This window comes from Notolabrus celidotus, chromosome 13 (assembly GCF_009762535.1).
Source record: "Notolabrus celidotus isolate fNotCel1 chromosome 13, fNotCel1.pri, whole genome shotgun sequence".
Lineage (NCBI taxonomy): Eukaryota > Metazoa > Chordata > Actinopteri > Labriformes > Labridae > Notolabrus > Notolabrus celidotus.
The window spans coordinates 24,145,329-24,165,121 of NC_048284.1; the positions used below are offsets into that span (position 1 = coordinate 24,145,329).

At 40.1% G+C, this 19,793-nt stretch overlaps 1 protein-coding gene across 1 annotated transcript in view; it reads left to right on the plus strand.

The window, feature by feature from the left end:
• Positions 1-2,265: 2,265 nt before the first annotated feature.
• Positions 2,266-19,793, plus strand: part of LOC117824471 (kelch-like protein 29) — a 139,800-nt gene continuing 122,272 nt past the window's right edge. The window contains exons 1-2 of the mRNA XM_034699956.1: positions 2,266-2,657; positions 10,594-10,662. The gene's annotated coding sequence lies outside the window, so the exon portion shown is untranslated. The remainder of the gene's footprint in view (positions 2,658-10,593; positions 10,663-19,793) is intronic.

Below are 19,793 nucleotides of genomic sequence, written 5' to 3' on the forward strand. Positions count from 1 at the left end.
TGTTATCACTGTGCTGTTTCCTGCATGATGCTTTCAACACCTCTGAAAACTACATGTCACAGTCTTTGTTCAAAATAATTTTTGATGATAATAATAAATATAAGAGGCTAAAAAAAGCAAAATAAATTCAAACTTTTCATCGTTTACTATCATTTATTCAAAGGTTGACAGTCAAAAACTGTCTGGGTGCCTTCCACTAACCAGTTTTGACCCACAGTGGCCTGGCAATATAATTAAGCAGCCTAATCAGGTTTAGATTCAAATGATTCAGAGTCTAATTGGTGTGTTGAAGTAGTAGTAGATCACTGTCCTCTAAAACTAATGCTGCAGAGGCCATGATTAATCAATTCATTAGGTCTCGACAAGCCATTTAGTATTAGTTTACATCCAAAGAAGCATGTAAGTCTCCCTTGCTTTGACAAAATGCCCCACTTAATAAATCTAGCTCCGCACGCCTAAAAGTCAACATCCTGTAAAACCTCATGATTAATTTCAAAATATCAGGAAACATCATCCCAATTAAAGATTGGGTCCAATTGATTTCATTTTATGCAAGCTTATCACATTTTAAACTTTACCCCTAAAATGTTTGTTTTTATAAAGCACTGCCCCAATTATTTGGTCAGTAAACAGCATAATGAGAGCCTCAAGATGACAGAGGGAACTGGAGAGTGGTCTTGCTTGCTGTCTTTGCTTTCCACACTCTTTTGTCAATACCCAATTATCCTCTCTGCCGCTGTTCCTACCGACAGCTCGGGACTCATAATAGCTTTTGGGGGGCATTGTTTTCTAATTGCAGCAATCCAGAATGACTTACCATATTGATCAGCCAATAATGGCTTTAAATTGTGTATAGGCGACGGTAAAGCCAGCGTGGAAAAAAACGATCATGGAAGATTTTCTTGCAGGGTTCCTTAAAATTTTTTTGTCATGTATTCTCCATAAATGTCTTATGTGTTTAGTTTCCTGTCATCTGTGGCTGCTGTAAGTATTACTCTTATAGGACAACAATATGGACTGAAGGACTTCAGATGAAGCTATGTTTTTTTTATGAACACCAACACTGAACTTGTTAAAGGGTAATGATAAAATTAGCAGAGAAGTATGGAATTAACTCATTGTGCAAAACCTCAATAGAATGTCTTTGTATAACTCTAAAATCATCTTTGTTGTGTAGTTTTTGTAAGTGGTGACCTCTGCACATCATATAACAGTGATCATCAAGAGACCTTTAACCCTCCTGTCATGTTTCAGGTCCCTTTTTAAAGTCTATTTTAGGCAATATATGCCTTCCAAACCAGCTAAATGCAACATAAAAATCTAGGCAGCATGTGACAGAAGAGGAGTCGTGTTCATTTATCAATATCACTTCTTAAAGAAAAAAAATTCAAAATGTAAAATCAAATAAATAAAAATTGATGTAATGTAAAACCATTGTAATTATATTTAGGGCTTTCCAATGTACATCAAAAAGAGTTTAACATTATTTAAATGAAAAACGGGAGAGTTATCCTCATTGAAATATGATCTGAGAATTAAAGAACACCAACAGACCAAATCTTGATTTAAATGCTTAGTAATGGTGTTACTTATTCGATTTAAAAAAATGTGTATTGGGATTTTTTTGGGTTCTGATGCTTTTGGACAATTGAATATGCCCCGGGTCAAATTGACCCAGGAACATTATTGCTGTCTCAGAGAAACAAACATAACCGGAGGGTTAATGCATGTGAAATAGACACAATAATTAATAAAGAAACTGTTAAGTAAATTAGAATTGGATATGTTCGACTACAGATTTGAAGATTTTTCTCCAACTGTTAAAATAGAATATGTCTTTTTGATTATTTGTAGTCCTATGTATTTTTTTACATGTTCGAAATAAACACTTTCAGATCAAATAAAATAAAAATCAAACACATCTGATCTGTATGTTGTTTTTTTTTTTACTTTTTGAAATTCCTTCCTCGATTGTTTCATAATTTTCCTCATCAATCGAGCATCGATATTTCCTATTTGGGCCCCGCAGGGAGGTCTGTTGCGTTTCATCCTTGTCCAATGAGGTGACTAATTTAAAACCAGTGACGAGGCTGTGTTCTATTTAAGCGTTTCCATGCACGTACAGATAGCCTAAATGTATTGTATGGAGTATGGAGCTGCAAAGAAGCTTAAAAACCTTCTCCCAGGTCTGCAATGATCCCAAACCCTGACATAAGAAGAGCACGGTTCTCTCGGTACTGATGCTGCAAAGAGTGAGACGTTTTGCAGGTGCATGCAGTTACGCGTAGTGACGGGTAGAGGATCTGTAGAGCTGATGTGAACCAATCAAATAGGAAGGGGAGGAGCGGTATCGGGAGTAAAGTGGCCAAACGGAGTACCAGTACACTTCAGCATTCACACACATTGCAGATCCGTTGCTGCTGCACAGCAAGACGCGTCTGCCAAGTCTGGAGCGCTCTACTGCATGACGTTCAGCACTCTGCACAGACAGGACACTTACCCACCAGGACACAAGCGTTTCCGTCGCACACTATCGTCCTCTGTACTGTGAAGTGCAACAGCGGTCTGTTCGGGATAAAGACAGCGCTTATTCATGAGCAGTGTCGCAGCAAAACAGGGACAAACACCGGGGACAGGAGCGGCGAGCGGCCGGGAAGGTAAGCGCTCCGTCGTTGTGGGTGAAAGCAAACGCCACGCTGACTCTCATGTCCGCTTATTTTTGCTTTGTTTTGGGCAGGAGAGTTTAGGCCGTACACGGGCACCTGTCCTATGTTGAATGAATGAATGAGTTAGAGGCGGATAATCAGTTTCACTGCCACCCCTTTGCCGAGCCGAGGACCGCAGCTTGCCGAACGGTGTAGCGCACAGGTCGTGCACAAGCGCCTCTGCTAATGGAGAGGGAGAAAAACTTATTTCACGTTCAGAGCTTGCATCGGATACAGAAGGGCTTGGGAGCTAGTGAAGTGGTTGTCGGCACAAAGGAGGTGTGTTGACCCTCTTGAAAATGTGATGCTGCATCCCAAGGGGCTGTCTTATAATAGTGTTAATTGAGTTCAACACAGATGGCGATCAAATGACTACTAAAATCATCAAAACTACTCTCTGTTTGACTCAGTTTTAAATACTCCACATTGTCAGAAAATCGTAATCAATTAACAGATAGTGTTAATTCATCACCACATCTGTGTATGTGGTTGCAAACTTTCCTTAAACTATTCCATTAATTGACAAGTGCACCGCGTGATTTCTTTCTTTTTAATTTTCAGTCCGGACAACTGACAATTTATTTCTTAGTCTATCTTTTGTGTGCATACTCTGCAGTGCGTTTTGTGAATTCTATTATTATCTGCAGATGAACATAACTTGTAGTGCACAGTCATCCTCCAGACAACAAAGCCTCCTCCTTAGTCCCATGTGTTGTTACAGTGAAGTGCTGTTCCCTTGGATGTGGAGTAGATCTCTGGTTGTAAAGAACACTGTGCCTTTTCCTGGCACAGCTGACTGCTGAATCCATCCATTTATTACTGCTGTCACTCGTCCCTGACAAGGTTTCTCTCCAAATCACTCATCTCCATGTTTCAGTTATTTCCTGGCAAGTGAGAAGGTGATGATGAAAGAATGAGGTTGGTACTAGACATGGTATTAACACATTTAATCTCTACTCCCTATTTAGCACAGTTTATTATCAACTCTCCCACCAAACAGCACACCTGTCAGTCCTCTCTGGTCTTGGCATGGATCTGTTTTTGTGCCTCTCCATTCGTATGTTTGAAATAGAGGCTGTGTTCCTGTCCTAAACTGATGTACCAGATATTAAACAGGTCGACCATGTTCTGTCAGAGTGGGACAAACTTCCCCACTGACATTTAAAACCTAGCAGGGCTAACCTGGGCTATCGTGAATCAAGGAGGGATTAAGGGCTTTAGTCCTGGTCCTCCCTGAACAGGCAGGCGGCTCTGTGCTCAATGAGGTAACACAGTGCATTTGCCTCAGAGCTGGGCCGTTTAGCAGGGGTCTTCTCGGCTCATCTGCTGTATCTGACGGAGAATCGTCTCTGCATATTTAGAATGAGCCTTCATTGGAGGTGGATGAGTATACAGCAGCAGTATACAGAGGTGTGAATTATATGTGTGAGCTGAAGTACCCAGCCTCATTGTCGGGCAGGTGTTCTGTCTTATTATGGTTTCTCCAGTTTGTCAGAACCGAAGCTTCTGCACAGTAAACTAAACAAGGATCATTTTTCATAATCAAATACTGTCTGAGAAGCCGCTTTTGCCACAGGAACTAATTTTGATATTACCCTGAGGCATTTATCTGATTAATGAAAGCCATGAGAGAAATGACTCTTGTTATGGTTTGTAATTTACAACGCTGTAGCTCAAAGCTGTTTATCATGTTTGAATGCAGCAAGAAAGAAAGAGAGCTCTCACCAACAATTTGATTGGTTTGTGTTTACACACAGCCCTGGATTTTAAATAAAGGTAAAGAAAGCAGAGATGAAAAATATTACTATTCTCTAAATTACGATCCACTACTCTTGCCTCTGGTGATGGACTGTTTAACAGTGGCTCTTAAGATATTTTCGCCATATTTATCTGAGTATCAAATACATCAGGCTGAAAAGTAAAACTGCTGAATAAATGATATACCTGCTTTGAGTTGTTTGGCTGTGTGCAGCTTTGAAATGAACATGATGAAAGAGTTCAAAGGGCTTCAGAGAAAATAATACTTTTAAAAGACAAATTAGATTGGGGTCATCTTTTCTTGTCACCAGGGACTTTAAAGAACACCGGTCTGTGCTTAATTTGTGAGTTAAAGTTTGGATTGTTGACAGATAGTTGTTGCTCTTTACTTCCATCCATCCACTTGAGCCTCATTTTAGGAAAAAATAGTTACTCCACTGTACTGAAAGGTTAGACAGCCTCCTTCAAGGACATTAAAGATGAATTTGTTTGTGGTTCAAGCTTTTAAGGAAGAAACTTTTATCTCTACTAACAGAGCAGATCTTTAATCTGCTATTCTTGTGGCAGCCTTTTAGCTTTGGGTTGTGGTGGCAGTGATATCACTCCTTGCATGTGCTGCTGAATGTTCATCATCAGAGGTTATTTAAAAGCATAATACTCTTCTGAACACACAGCAAAAGGCCATGAGCACACACAGTGCTTCCTGAGCTCTTTAGAGATCAGTGAACTATGAAAGGCCGTCTCTTCAGCTGCCCTCTTGAACACAGTCTCTGAAATCCCTGTGATGCGGGTATCATTTTCTAAAAAGCCTTCTTGTTCACAGACCCAAATGGTCTCTGAACGCCCTAAATTCTGAACCTCCTACTTTCTGTGGAGGAGTGAACCGGAAGCTGTCTTTCAAATTTTAGTTTTTAGGATTAATAAAAAGTTGTGAAAAGAAATATCTTTGGGGTCAATGGGTGATGATTTGGTTTGGTCTCAGGCCTGCAGGTCTTTGTCTTGGGGCCCCTGCACTGCAGTCTGTGAGGCCACTGGGTTCTGAGTGGCTCCACAGGGAACAAGTTAAGCCTGTTAGCTATACGGTGCCGTGGTGAGTGAACTTTGAGGATAGAGAGGGATGGGAGATGGACATAGATATAATTTTTTTCTTGTAGCTATATCCACAGACACAACCACATTCATCACAGTTACTTAGATTGGCCGTCCATGTATATTATCGGCCGCCAAAGTATGCAGACCATTGTTGCATGATCTTTAACCACATACAATCACCATCTGAGATTGATAAACTAGGGGATGATGTCTCCTCATTCTCCATCCCCCATACGTGTTAGGAGTTGTGTCTGACATTTTCTTTGCAAGTGATCAGAGAGATAAGAGAGACAGACATTCTGTAGTATGTCCCTCCTGTTAATGCAGCAATACAGAAGCAATGTCTCATGTTAGATTAAGACCTTCTTGAGAAGTTGTCTTAGTAGTTTTGTGCAGCTGGTCGGTGCTGATGATTCTGCATCCACACATTTGGCTAACAACAAACCTCCCAACACACGAGTCACCCCATGTGATATCTGTTTTGTTAGTGAAACTTCGTAAATAGGAGTTGTCTTATTGGGCAACTTTATGAAACATACTCATACAGACAGAAATAGAAGAGACGGGATGGGACAAGCAGCAAAATACAGACTCCCATTAAGCCTGGCTGCAGGAGTATTCTGCTCGGCAGCTATCTGACAGCAACAGCTCCCCTGATGTCTCTTTTATGAACCTCAGTCATTTTAATAAGGTGTATTTTACAGTGTTATCTCTACTTTGGAATAAACATCTTCCATAATGAACATAAAATCTATCCTTGGTATGTCTGGGATGCTCAGAATGTATCTTGTGTTATCAGAGTGCACTGGCCCTTAGAAGGACATGGTTGTATTATGTAACAATTCATTTGAAATTGAATAATTGAATCAGCTAAGTGAAGAAGTGCAGCTTACACAAGGTCTGCAGGAACACATTTTAGGGAAAAATGTTAGACTCAAACCAGCGCTGCCTGCTTGAGGCAAACCAGACTTCAGATTACTTCAAGAAGAAAACAAATTTCAGCAGTCCCTGAAGTCACTTGAACTCATTTCCCCTCGCTTCTTGTCACGACCATTGAAGACTACAATAAAAAGTATTTGAGCTTTGCTTCTGTTGTTTAAGAGGCTCCACCACAAAAAGGCAGAGTGTACTAGATGTAATTCTGCATCTGCTCGGTGGAGTATTTTCCTTTTATGTTGGTTTTATTTATATTCACATGATAACAAAGCATATTAACCATGAACAATATACTAACACCCTGTACATCTGTAATAGCATCATGTTTAAAGTGTGTTAGTCTTAGCCTTCACATATTCTTCCAACTACTGTATATGAAATGTGGCTTATCTCAGCCACCTAATTCTATGATGCATGCTCTTCAGTGTTAATTCATTCATGTTGACATTAGATTGTCCCTGTTTGAAATACCTGCAGCACAATGACCAAGATCGTGAATGTATTTAGTAATTACTGCACAGCATCTGGCAGGAACGAATAATGAAAGCAGGCAGTTTTTATTTGCTTTAATGTCCTCTTGCTGTCTGTTTGAGAGGTCCAGCTGTTGCTATTGACAGACGGTGAATGATGAAAAATTGTAGGTTGTCCCAGTCACTTAAACTGGTGCTCAGTGAGTCACCTAAATACAAAAGGATGACTGTCATTAGAGAGAGGTTCTGAAAATGAAGTGGCTGTTATTCATCCTGCGTCTTTCACATAGATACATCTCTAGTTACTTAACCTCACTTTCTATCTTCTCAGTTCACTGGAGTGTACTTGAAGGTCAGACTGTCATATCTGCAGCAGGGAGATGAAGAGTGAGAATCAGAGAGGATTAAGCTCCTGTGTGGACCCACATGAAAGACGATGTTTCTGCTGGTGCTCTCATATTCTTTTATGTGTCGTAGTTTGTGTGTTCCTGTTTTCAAAGACGGGGACGTTTGGCTGTGATAAAGCTGACCATAATGTTAATAAGACCGCGGCTGAAGGTGGTGTTGTAAAGATAGCTTTGTCATTGCTCTGTGCCTGTGGGACTCACTGTGATTTTATAACCATACAGAGTGGACATTTCCAATCCTCAGCATTGTAAGATATCAGTTCTTTCTCTGTGAATATGAATTCATTTGGAAAAAAGGCTTTCATTTGGCAGTTTTGCTGACAGAAGGAGACTCAGCCTTTGTAATCTGAGAACTAAATCCTTGCTTCTTTTTCTTACAGCAGTTAAATTTTAAGCCTATACTATTCACCCTTTGTGATCTTCAAATGGTCTTTAGCAGATCTTATTGAATAGTGTTGATGGGACAGCAGCCAATGCTTGATTATTTATGGGGGGGGTCTCTATCGCTCAAGTCCTAATTGGTCTTTGCTGATTGCAGAGCACTCTGATTAAGGAATGCCATTAAAATTGATAAATCTAACTTCACTCTTAACTAGCTACTTCAATCACACGTTAATTAGATCGATGATTTATGACTGGTCTTCATTTGACAAGTTTACACTAATTAACACAGTACTACAACTTTTTTATGTATGTCATGAGCATAGACTGTATAATTAATGCACCTAGTATCCGTGACGTCACCAACCTGTTCCTTAGTGCTGTTTTGAAGCCATATTGGGAACGTTGAACTTCTGTCGAACTAGTGTGAGGTGAGGGGTGGGCTTTGAGCCTCCTCGGCAACAGTGTTTCCTCCTGTCAGTCAAGTCAGTCATGTCCTTTAAATGGGCAAAACTCAGAATCTTAATATCTACTGAACCGTTGCTTTAGGAAAAAAAAAATCACCACAGTGTGTGCGGATAGAGAAATTAGCTATTCAGACACAAGCCGTCTTTGGAACCAGTCTGTAAACATGTTTATTTATTTCTTTTTAAAATGTTTTTTTGGGGGGGGGGGGGCATTTGGCCTTTAATGGACAGGACAGCTGAAGAGAGACAGGAAATGTGGGGAGTAGAGAGTGGGGGAAGACATGAAGTAAATGGTCGACCAGCCGGGTATCGAACCGGCCACCTTTGCGACGAGGACTATAGCCTCTATACGTGGGGCGCTTAGACCGCTAGGCCACCAGCGCCCCAAAACATGTTTATTTCTGCTACAAAGATCGTCTTTTTTGAATGGGTGTGTATGTGGTTTCCAGTGTTTGTGCAGCCAGCCTCAAGCGGACACTCAATAAACTGCAGTTTGCCATTTTGAATCCAATTTCATTGTGACTATTAAATCATGAGCTGCCTCTTCTTAAGATGGTAGTTAATAAGAGGCAAAAAACAGTGATGAAGGTTTTGCTTGTATGGAGTTGATGGAGAACCTTTCTAATTTCATAGAAAAGTGAAATTTTTTTCTTATGTGCAATTTCAAGGGAAAAACAAGAAAAGAGGCACATTACAGGTTTGGTGTCCACACTAGAGAGCTAAACTATGTTCTATCTCACCATAATAACTGGTAATGCAGGCTTGCTTGGCTCGCTCAATAAACTGATTATGGTAAGACTCACAATTATATCTAGGAGCTGCTGTCTCCTCTGGAGAAGACTTGGTGAGGTATCTGTTTCCATTACTGCACAATAATTACAACTGATATCAGACTTTTTTATTTTGCTGTCTTCAATTGTCTTCCATGTCTTTTGATTTTCATATTTAAAAAAAACTGTTGAAATCCAATCTTTAAATCAGTATGCCTGACTTGATGTATATGACCAGGAAGTAGGGTCAGCAAAGAAAACGATGAATGAGCCTTTAGCAACATCTCACTTTTTGCAAACAGTTTCCTGTCTGTTTCGCCGAAGTATGTCAGAGCTCTGCAGCCCATCCCAGAAACTGTCACTGTTAATAGTCTTCTATTTAAGGACAGAATACACCTTTTTTACTCACCCTGTTGGAAATAAATTACAGCAGCATGTCTTCAGAGAAGACTGTAAAAACAGAGATATGTATCAGAATAAGGTTTGTGAATGTTACTCTCCTGCATAATCAAAGCTAGTTATTCCTCTAATGCAGTTACACATTCAGTTTGAAAGGAGAAAAAGGCAGTGGATCAAATTTCCCCCTAAATTTACTCTAGTGAGAACTGCCTACATTTCACAGAATTACTTTGGAGAACACCAGAAGAGCGCCCAAGAACAAGCTGTGGGCTCTGTAGTCAGGGAAAAATCAGTAATCTTTGTGATCCTGATGACGGCATAGTCTGAGGTTTTCCAACTAAGAAGAAGCGGAAATCACTCCTTTTTTGAAGAATACCAATGCTGTAATCATTCTGGGTCATAGCTGCTGCTCCAGAAAGAAAAAATATATACCTGTTGTGTGATTGGTTTCTTATTTTGTTGATTTGTGAGGTGTAGAGAAAATTTTTCCATGTGCTTTCATTGTGAAGGAAAAGTCAACATGGATTTTAACGGACAGACCGTTAGCTGCAGAAGAAGTAACAAGGACTTTTGTCGTAGTATTATTTCAACATTAGACATATGTCTGAAAGAGGAAGTCAACCTTGATAATATTTATATGTACGCTTTGATGGAGATGTCTTCCAGAGTCTGCCAATAAACACAAGTCACATGATTACTGTTTTTTTTTTTGTTTTTTTTAAACAAAAACCATGAAGGCCTCTGATGTGTCATTTGAATGCAAACTTCTGTCCATGCCTTCATCTTAAAAAGAGCAGAACTTTCAGCTTCACATATGAATGTAGTTATTTTTTAATTTCCTCCCAGCAATGAATCCTCTGTTAGTCCCCGAGATCCTCCGTAACTTCAACAATATGCCTTCAGGTGAAGTTATCCACTGCCGACCTGTGATGTCCTCTCAGGACAATTGGAGGGAAGTTTGAGTCCCTCTGGAGCCATTTATCTCTTCTCCAGACCAAGGATTATGCCAGTAAATCTATTAACACAGATCCCGATTCCCTATATAAATTACTGTTTGTTTGTTTTTCAGGCTTTTTGGTTGAGAGCATGCCTTTTTTCTGTCATGAACAGATGGCAAGCACAAGACTATTGAGACCAGATTTATGGACATTTTCATTTTATTATCAGCTTTCAGGCCTCGCCATATTCACAGCTCTTCTTTCTTGCAGGTGCAGACAGCAATACTCTGAGGATCTAATTTGTCTGTGATGAGCATCCCCATCCACCAGAGACCAAAGGTACTGTAAGCCATGAAAATCTCATTATGCTATGTCCCAATAAAATCTTTATTATGCCACAGACAAACCACACAGCATGATACAAAACACAATGAGATACGAGTCAGTCGTTTTCTGATTCATTATTTCATTTTTTGCGTGAACACTATTGGGGACAGTTGGCATTTCAATGGTTGTTCTTTTATTAATGTTATTATAGTAAGAAATCATGCCAGAAAAAAAAAACTCTGATATAAGCTGACATATTCTACTTTTCCACCCTAATGCGCAGTACCTGATCCTTTAAAACTCTGCTCTCTTTGAATGTATGTAGCCTACATGTTCTGTGTTGTTGGCCTGATTTAGTGGGGGGTTGATGTTCTTAATTATTTGATATATCATGTCATTAATTCAACTTGACTTCTCTGCTGTGTCAACAAAATGAGCTCCGTCTGGATTAGTTTCTCTTCCCACAAAGATCTCACAATTCTGTCAGGGAGTCGGACCGTTAGAGGGTAAAAGCTCGTCCCCGGTCAGTGAAAGGTAGAATTACACATGGAGCACAGGACCCCAGGAATGTACAGACCCCTCCAGTGGTTTACTAACTGTGAGTAAAATATAATTGAAATGATGGGGTTACCAACTGAGAGGAGAACAAGCTGCATTTGATCTGAGTGAGGTGACAGGATGCCCCGGGGGGAGGGGGCACTATGTGCTTGTGTTTTTGTGTCTGTGTACTCATCTTGGGTCAGGGCAGAGTCACTGATGAAGAGGACTCATTAATTATTGTGTTTTTCTTGCTGTGGTTCAACGGGAAGCTGTAGGTGTGAAATCCATCTGTGATGTGTTGATGTGTGTGAGGTTGCTCATAAGGTGTCCTACATTGTCCAAACCTGTAGTAGTCTCTGTTCTGTCCAGCTATCAGAGTTTCAGAGCAGTGCTGTCTGTCACCATGGAAAAGGTGTCCTGTAGCTTTTGTGTGTTTGCATGGCTGCATTTTGTTATTCTGCGGTGCATCATGTGTTGAAGTAAAATAATAGAGCTCTCACACTCAATTTTTTTCCCCCACTGCTATCACTTTTTTGATTACCTGTGAACTTTGTGGTAGATTATTCTAGTACACAAGCTGATGTGGGTCACTTGAGCATGAGATTTTCATGCATCAGACTTTAAATAACTCAGCTGTTAAGGAATCAGGAATTCCTACAAGTACAGAAAATTCCAAACCCACAGCACAACATTCACACCCACTAAAAGTAATTATAAGACAGGTCTGTCTATGCAAATACTTCTGTCACTTTGTTAGTATACTTTATGAATGCTGCTTACCATAAGAATATTTCTACAACTTGGAGAAGTTTTTCTAATTGTTTTCAGTAACTAATACATTCTTTCGATTCAGTTAAGGCAAGCTGTTTACAGCAACTTTGGTTGTCTCCTTCTGGTGGTCATAACCCCTTTTGGCATTTGTTTGAGTTTTAGCTACACTTGGTACTTGGTATTTTTCTGAGTATAGATGTGGGAAAACTAATCCCAACCCAACCTCAAATATGTTATGATCCAAAAGTACAATTTATCTTTTCTTTCTAACATGTTTGTTGGGTTTAAACTAAATATTTTGGCTTGAGAATGCTGCAGTGTATCATTAGAAAGTCATTATGGAGAGTTTCAACTGATTTTCACCAAAGCTACATTATGTTAGATATCTAGTTCATATACAGAGAAAGGTGTAGATATTTCTCAGTTTGATACCCTTCTTAATCTAAAATCTTTTTGGAAATATCTTGCATCTTTAGTGTTTACCCTCCAGCCTAAAGGTTTCACCATCTGTCTCTATGTACCCATAAAGCTCAACGTGGTTTGGGGTTTTTCCATTAGTTGGTATGACTGCTCTCACCTCAAACAGACTGCAGCACATTCAGCTTAGAATAGGAAACAGACTCACATTCTCAGGCAGCCTTAATGTGGTTATTTGTTGCAGATTAAATTTCCAATGCTGTTTGTATTTGGACTAAAGAGAGTCAGTGATCCAGAGTTTGTTTTAGCCACTCTAGTATACTTTGAATGTTTCCTAAATCATCCCCAGTGGAATGTGAAAACAAGTAAATACATGTTTTTGGTGTTGAAAATTTGGAAGTTCCAAATGATTGCTGAGGTCTCCCTGCTGAGCCTGCCTCCTGATGAGCACCCTTGTTTGCTCATCAGAGGGCTGTTTACATTTGGCCTTCAGACTGAAAGCTGGCGCTGTCTTTAGGAATCATTCTCAAAGCCTCCTCAGGTAATGAAAGATGACAAGGTTCTGTAAGGAGCAAAACACGTCTCCTGGTAGCACGCAGGGCCTCTCAGACAAAGGTGCCATCAGCTGGTAGCCGACCTGCTGCTCTAGATGTGGTTTTTGTCTGAGGGGGGTGCTGAATAAAACTCATTGGAGGAATCTGCCCCACCTAATTAGGAAGAAAGCAACAACATGTTTGTGCTCTCTCTACCAACATTAACATGACTTTGGAATTGGCATCACATTTTCTTCACCTTGTTGTTATTTGTATTCATACTGAGCAGATCTCAATACTTTGACTGAAGCCATGTTCAGCATGTGTTCTCTAGAACAGTACAAACAGAGCGGGATGGTTCTACAACTACAAAGACAAGACGGAAAGATAATTTCCCTTAATCTTCAATAATTATCAGATAAAAACTGTCGGAAGGAACCACAATGGTTCACAGCAAAATGTGACTACTGCAGTGAGGTATTTATCTGTAGAGATAGAAAATCAGGGGGAGGACTAATTGAAGCTGTTTGCAAAGCAGAAAAATGATGTTACTAATGATGTGACCTTTGACCCAGCCTCCATAAGCTACATTTCAGGTATTGTATTTGCTGCTCTTTGTGATCAAGTGTTTAGGAAGAAGGGAGAGAAGAAAGCAGAGTGCTTTAGGTCAAGCTTGTACCCAGAAATTAAATGAGGTACACAGGGATTTCATCCACACATTGATATTAACAGAAGAGGAACATAAACTCACGCACATAAACGCTGTCTGTAACACATATCTGGTTATAACCTCCTAAATAAGTGAGGCATTGTCTCCTGTTCTCTCCTGCAGTGATTAAGACATAAGGCACCACATGGGAGAGCAACCTGTGGTTAAAGGAGCATAACTTTCTAACACACACACACAGTCATAAAGGGTTGGGGTTTTAGCATGGCATGTAATCCAGGCCATTGAGGCTACCTGTTTAAAAAAAACCATGCTGGCACTATCAGACCTGCATTTGGTAGTGTGTATTTTTAAATTTTTTGTTTTACATTATTACAACATTCTTTTAGCGGACATCTTTTTCAAAGTACATCTGATAGTAAGAACAACACAAGCAAGGATCAGGAGGAAACATCATTAGAAAGTGCCGCTGACTGCTTCAAGGCCAATCAAACACAGGAGTTGACATGTAGGGCTGAAGACGAAGCGGTACGAAGCAGTTTTTTTTTCCCAATTTTGAATTAACCTCATCATTTCCAAAGCGACAAAAAAATCTCATCATACACATCATCCTTATCAATCATGTGGAGGTGTAAAACGTTATCAAATGTAGTTGTGTAACTCATGTTACCACTGGGGACTATTAGCTGGCTTTGGGCTGAGTGGGTGAGGCTCAGATAATTGATTACTGATGGTAGTAACTGTATAAGTAAGTGTTTGGCAAACATGTCAAGAGTCATCACACTGGAGGCTGGAGCAGTTGGTGGAGAGAGGAGAGACTTAACAGCCAAAAGCAGCTCTGTGCGTATGTGGCACCAGATCCTATGGTAATATGACTGGAGGAGAATAAGCTGAGTCATTCAAGTCTGTGGACTGTCTGGATTTATGCCACTTTCTCTCTGCTGCTCTGAACCCTGCCCTTTGATCTCTGGTGACTGCAGTGAGCCATGGGCTAGGGGGGAATTTGCATGCAGGCTTGGATACCAGAGGGCAGAGTTTGCTCATCACTAGCCTCCTCTCTGGACAGAGTGTATCGGTAGCCTTGTTACCAGAGAGGGTGAGGAATTTGTGGAGGCATTGTAGTTGAGGCCTCGTTAGTCAGCTGGGTTGCAGCAAGGGATTGAATGTTTCAGAGTATGACACCATTTGTGTCCAAGCTTCACACTGCTGTGGTAAGGCAACAGAGAATTGAATAAAGGAATGATTGTCCGCAGGGACTGAAATGTAAGCACATCATAAGGAGAAAGAAACTACTACATGTTTAGTGCTCTCACTCAGGAGGAGAGAGGTGTGCCAGGGATGATGCTCCTGTGTTTAAAATCATTGAAGTCAGATCATTTGTAGCTCAAAGGATAAAACTTAAATTATTTTTGGTTTAAAAGCTAAAAACTCTGCCTGCATGAATTTCCTGATGTCATCAGGAAATGACAACAATGATTAAACACTTTTTTTTTGCTTTAATGAGCAACATTTCAAATATAGTACAGTTGCTTTATTCTTAGGCTTTCTAACATAGGAGAGTATAGCTTAGAGAATTTCTTTTAAATTTTTGTGAAAAAATCACTTCCACAGACTGAAAAATGGTAAATAGACCTTACTGATTACGGGAACATGGGAAACTCAGCATGAAGAGCGGGCTATGTAAAGTGTCCATCAGTATTAATTAATCCCATTTATATGCATTACACACACTGCTCGCTTTGCCACTCTAAATCAATCCAGGGTTCAGTTTTAGAGATGTTGTCATGAATGTGGGAGCTGGGATTGAACTGCTTACCTTTTGATTGCAAGACCACTGACTCAACAATTGAGCCAAAGCGGCCACCAAATCTATCAAACCTTAATCCAGTTTTAAATCCCTTTTTAGGTGAAAGAATCTGAGTCAAACGTGGTGACAACACAACGAGAAAGCTGAAACGTGCTCAAAATCACCGGCTGTCCATCCATCCATCTATTCATCCTGAAACCCCGTCAGCCATGGTTTGTCTGAGCCCTCTGTTACTGTCGTTTCCTCATTGGTGAAGATGTCCTGCAGCCTGATATCATGCAGACTTTTCAGGGCTCACAGTGAGTCTGTCATGTCAACTGTTTTATTTAAGATTATCTCCACCCGAGTGTCCCCTCGTGCTGCTCGGCCTCCATGTAAGTGATGCCAGATTGATTTTTATGTTTGTGGTCTGGATATCAAAATACATTAAAGCGGAAAGAAAGCTTGGTTTATCTGAAACACTATTGAAAGAAGATGATTACAGCAGATAAGTGATTTTGTTTTTGTTAATGTCTCAAGCAGCACTCATGTTGTGCTACGATATAAAGTGTGTGCCACAAGATCTGAGTCAGTTATTCCTTCTATTATATGTTATATTACAAAGCATTTCCTTCTTGCCTTTTACACCAATAATGTATTCTGTTGATTCACTCTAACATTTACAATAATGCAGACAAGGCGCACTACAAAAAATGTCCTACACATAGGATAGTGCAATATTGGAGATTCAGATGAAAAAAATCTTCCTCCTTCCCTTTGCCGCTCTTGTTGATGGACATGAAATCTGACTTCCTGTTCTTTTGCCTTTTTGGTTGAGCTGTTGCACAGAGCAGCAGCCTCCTGTCCCGCTTCAGTAAAAAACACTCTGAAAATCTTGACAGCAGACTGAGCAGACAGACTGTTGCTGCTCACAGTGTCAAAGATACATTTGAACGGAAGCAGCTTCCATCCTTGCTCTGAAAACTCCATTTTAACCTTCATTACTTCCCTGATCTGATGGGGTTTAAATGTCAACAGGGACTTATTAAAGAGCTTAGATGTACCTTCTTATCATCTGCAGTCAGTGGCTCAGCAAGAGAATGTACTGAGAATAACTTGCGAGTACCATCTGCCAAATGTTGATGTAGAAACCTTTCTCTTTCATTTTCATAAAATCTTTAATGTCATCTATAAGTGCAGCTCATTATGGCACATCTTTTTCTTTACATACTGTATATAAGGGGTGTCTCAGGTTGTTCTATAGCATTTCACTTAAGTGTAACAGAGTTTCTTCTTTAAGCAGAAAAATACCAAAAGTGCTTCTTTCCACTTGAATAGAACTTAAGAGGCTGCTGTCATTTCTTTGAATGATTATTGCTGAATGAGAGAGCTCATACAGACATTAAGTAGCTGAATAATCACGGACATGGTCATTTCTTGCTCTACATTTAGCTGGGCTATTGACAGCAGTGAGTTCTTCAGTTTCTATCAGGTCTGAATGATTCAGTCAGGACGCTCACTCAGTTATCTCACTTCTTCATCTGCAGGTTGTGCATTTGTTGCATGCTTAACTATTAAAATAATTCTCGTGTCATTTTAAAAGCTGGGACACACGTAGTGCAGATGTCAGAGTATTGCTATATGAGCTTCACAGAGGTTAACCCACGCTTGTGAAATGTGAATTCCTGCACCAGATGTGTTTTCCTTCAACTCTGCCCAGACAACTTCTTCTTTCAAAGTCTTTATATGTCATCAAGGAAAAGTAAACTAGCTGTCAGTTTGAAGTCCCACTGCTGTGTAAAATAATTAGAATTCACATCATCCCGGCTGATCATATAAACTGAAACTGTAAAAGTGAAACTGCTGCTTTTAAAGTGGATTTTGAGACTGAAGAAGAAATCTGTGTTGATGAATCAATGACAGCACAGCAAAGTGAATGTGAGCAGGAAAACAACAGCGTGCAGCTGGCTAGGCGCTTTGTCTTAAGTGTTCTCAAGGTTTCAGACGAGTGGGTGTTGTTGTCTTTCGAGAGTCAGCTAAAGAAGACCTCCTCCATACATACCGACCTTTGGAGAGACGAGCTGATGAAAACAGAAACAAAAATGTCAGAACAGTGGATGAAAATCCTGCAGCTGTCTCACAGGTGCTGCTTCAGATGCTGTGATTCATCCCTCTTCCCGCAGCAGCTCTCATGTTTTGTGTTAAGTGACAATGTCACAACCTGTGGCATTCAAAAACATGAAAAACTATCTAAATATCTGTTAAAAGAAACAAGTATTTTGAAGTGAAGCATTACTTGACATCCTCTCATGAGGTCACCTGTCTGTGATCTTTTGTCCCTGTCCCTCACATCACACCCACATGTTTCTCTTTCTTCTTACCACTCTCCTTTTAAACATTTTTTCTATCTCTTACCAATGGAGCCACTTGTGGGCTGACAGGAACCTCTTGTTTTGGTTGTAAAAATCAATAATCATTCAAGGAGAGAGTGAGAGAAAGACTGCTCTTCTGTCAGTGTGACCCTGCCTGTCTCCTTTAATTTCTTTGGTAATATCATCCACACTCAGCTTGGATCTGGGTCAGCAAGGCCCCTCTGACTGCAGGCCTTCTTTCTCCTCTCTTTTTTAGGCTCATCTCAATTAAAATAAAAGCAACATTATGACTGTGAGAAAAAATACATTGCTTCTTGTTCTGATACGACATGTTGTCGGATTAATCCAATCCCAAACATTCTTGTTTCCTGGCAGGAGATAATCATTTATGCACCCTGCTCTGTTCTGGGATGAAAATAGGCTCAGCAGAATTAACCTTTTATATTTCCCTCAGGTGATGCAGGATCTGCTTTTCCTTCCTCCTATCTTTCTGCTGTTTGCACCTTTGGGTCAGACTTTAGAGCTTCTTGGCACCAGAGAAGACTAAAATAAATAACCTTGGCAGATTACACCTTTTCTGTTTTGTTTTTATTTTTAATCAGTAGACGAATATCTTTTTAGAGTGCATACAGCTCAGTGGCTACAGAATATGTGGAGAAGATTTAAAGCTGCAAACAAACAAGTAACCTTTTTATACCTAAGCAATAAAAAATGCATGTTTAGTGGCAAAAAACTGGCAGCACAAATGTAGATGTGAAGAATCTATTTTAAGTTTGCTGTCTTTTTCAAAGAGCTGTGTTATAAATGTATGTAGACCTTTTGACCAATGACACACCTGAGGCAGACTTAAGGCCCTACGCAGCAGTGGTCGACGTGGACATGAGTACTACATACTTCTGAGTCGGTGTGTCCATGACGCGCAGCAATACTCCCCGAAACGTTTGAAGGCAGTGTGGTCTCTCTGATAGTCGGGTCGTCTGTTTCCAGCCCTGTTACATTTTCTGTTTACTTTTTCACAGCGGTTCAGAGCGTATAATGTTAATTTACAGCTGATACATGCTGCTGTTAATCATACAGAAATGATTACAGGGAAGAATAGAGAGGAGACATCGGAGGAGATGAAATAACGATGTCCGGGATCCCTGAAGTGCTGCAAATGTGGATTATAGAATGCCGCCGAGCGGACCAATCACAGGGCTTGCGGTCCACATTGATACGACTTGTAGTTACATTTTGGAGGAGGTGCGCGTCAGCTACGTGCGTATGGTTCTGCATAGGTACGGGAGCTACATGACTTATGACGTATGCTTCAACATCAAATTGACGCTGAAGTATAAATCAGGCTTTAGTGTAGTGTGTATGGGTGTAGTTTGGTAATCTGAAATAAAACCAGGGATGCTGGTTTGGCCGATATAGTTAAATCGTGTGCCCCATGCATAGAGGTTACAGTCCTTGAGGCGGACACTTTACTGCATGTCTCACTCTGTGTTTCCTGCTTAATCCTCTGTCCTATCTTCCCCCTTTAAAATAAAACTTCAATAAAAAGAAAAGTAGTTAAAGTTGTTACATGAGGGGTAAAAACTTTTTTTCAGATCCAACCCATTAAGACTTCTTTTTATAAAATAAGGAAAATGATTTCACAGTCTGAGAAGCTACTTACATCCTGGTTATTGTTTCAAACACACATTAGTGCTCTGTCTTCAATCAGTCAATGCTTCAGCTATTTTGATTTGAACCATGAAGTAGTTTTGCATAACCAAACATCTAAAGAAAACTTCATTTTCCCTCACAGCTTTATTTGGCAAACTGTCTGCTGGCTAAATTAAGGCGGCACAGTGGAGTCTGTGTTTCGTAGGGAGTGGGAGAAGATTATGTGAGTGTTGGATATGAAGCACAGAACTTTTTTTCTCCCTCAGGAAAAATGGCAATATTCTTAGTGTGATTTAGTCTGTTGAAGTTCAAGGTTGCTTCTTTTTTCAAATGTATCCATGGTAGCTTTTATTTCTGCAAACCTCTTCCAGCTTTACACATAATTTAAACTGTTTTTATGATATCTC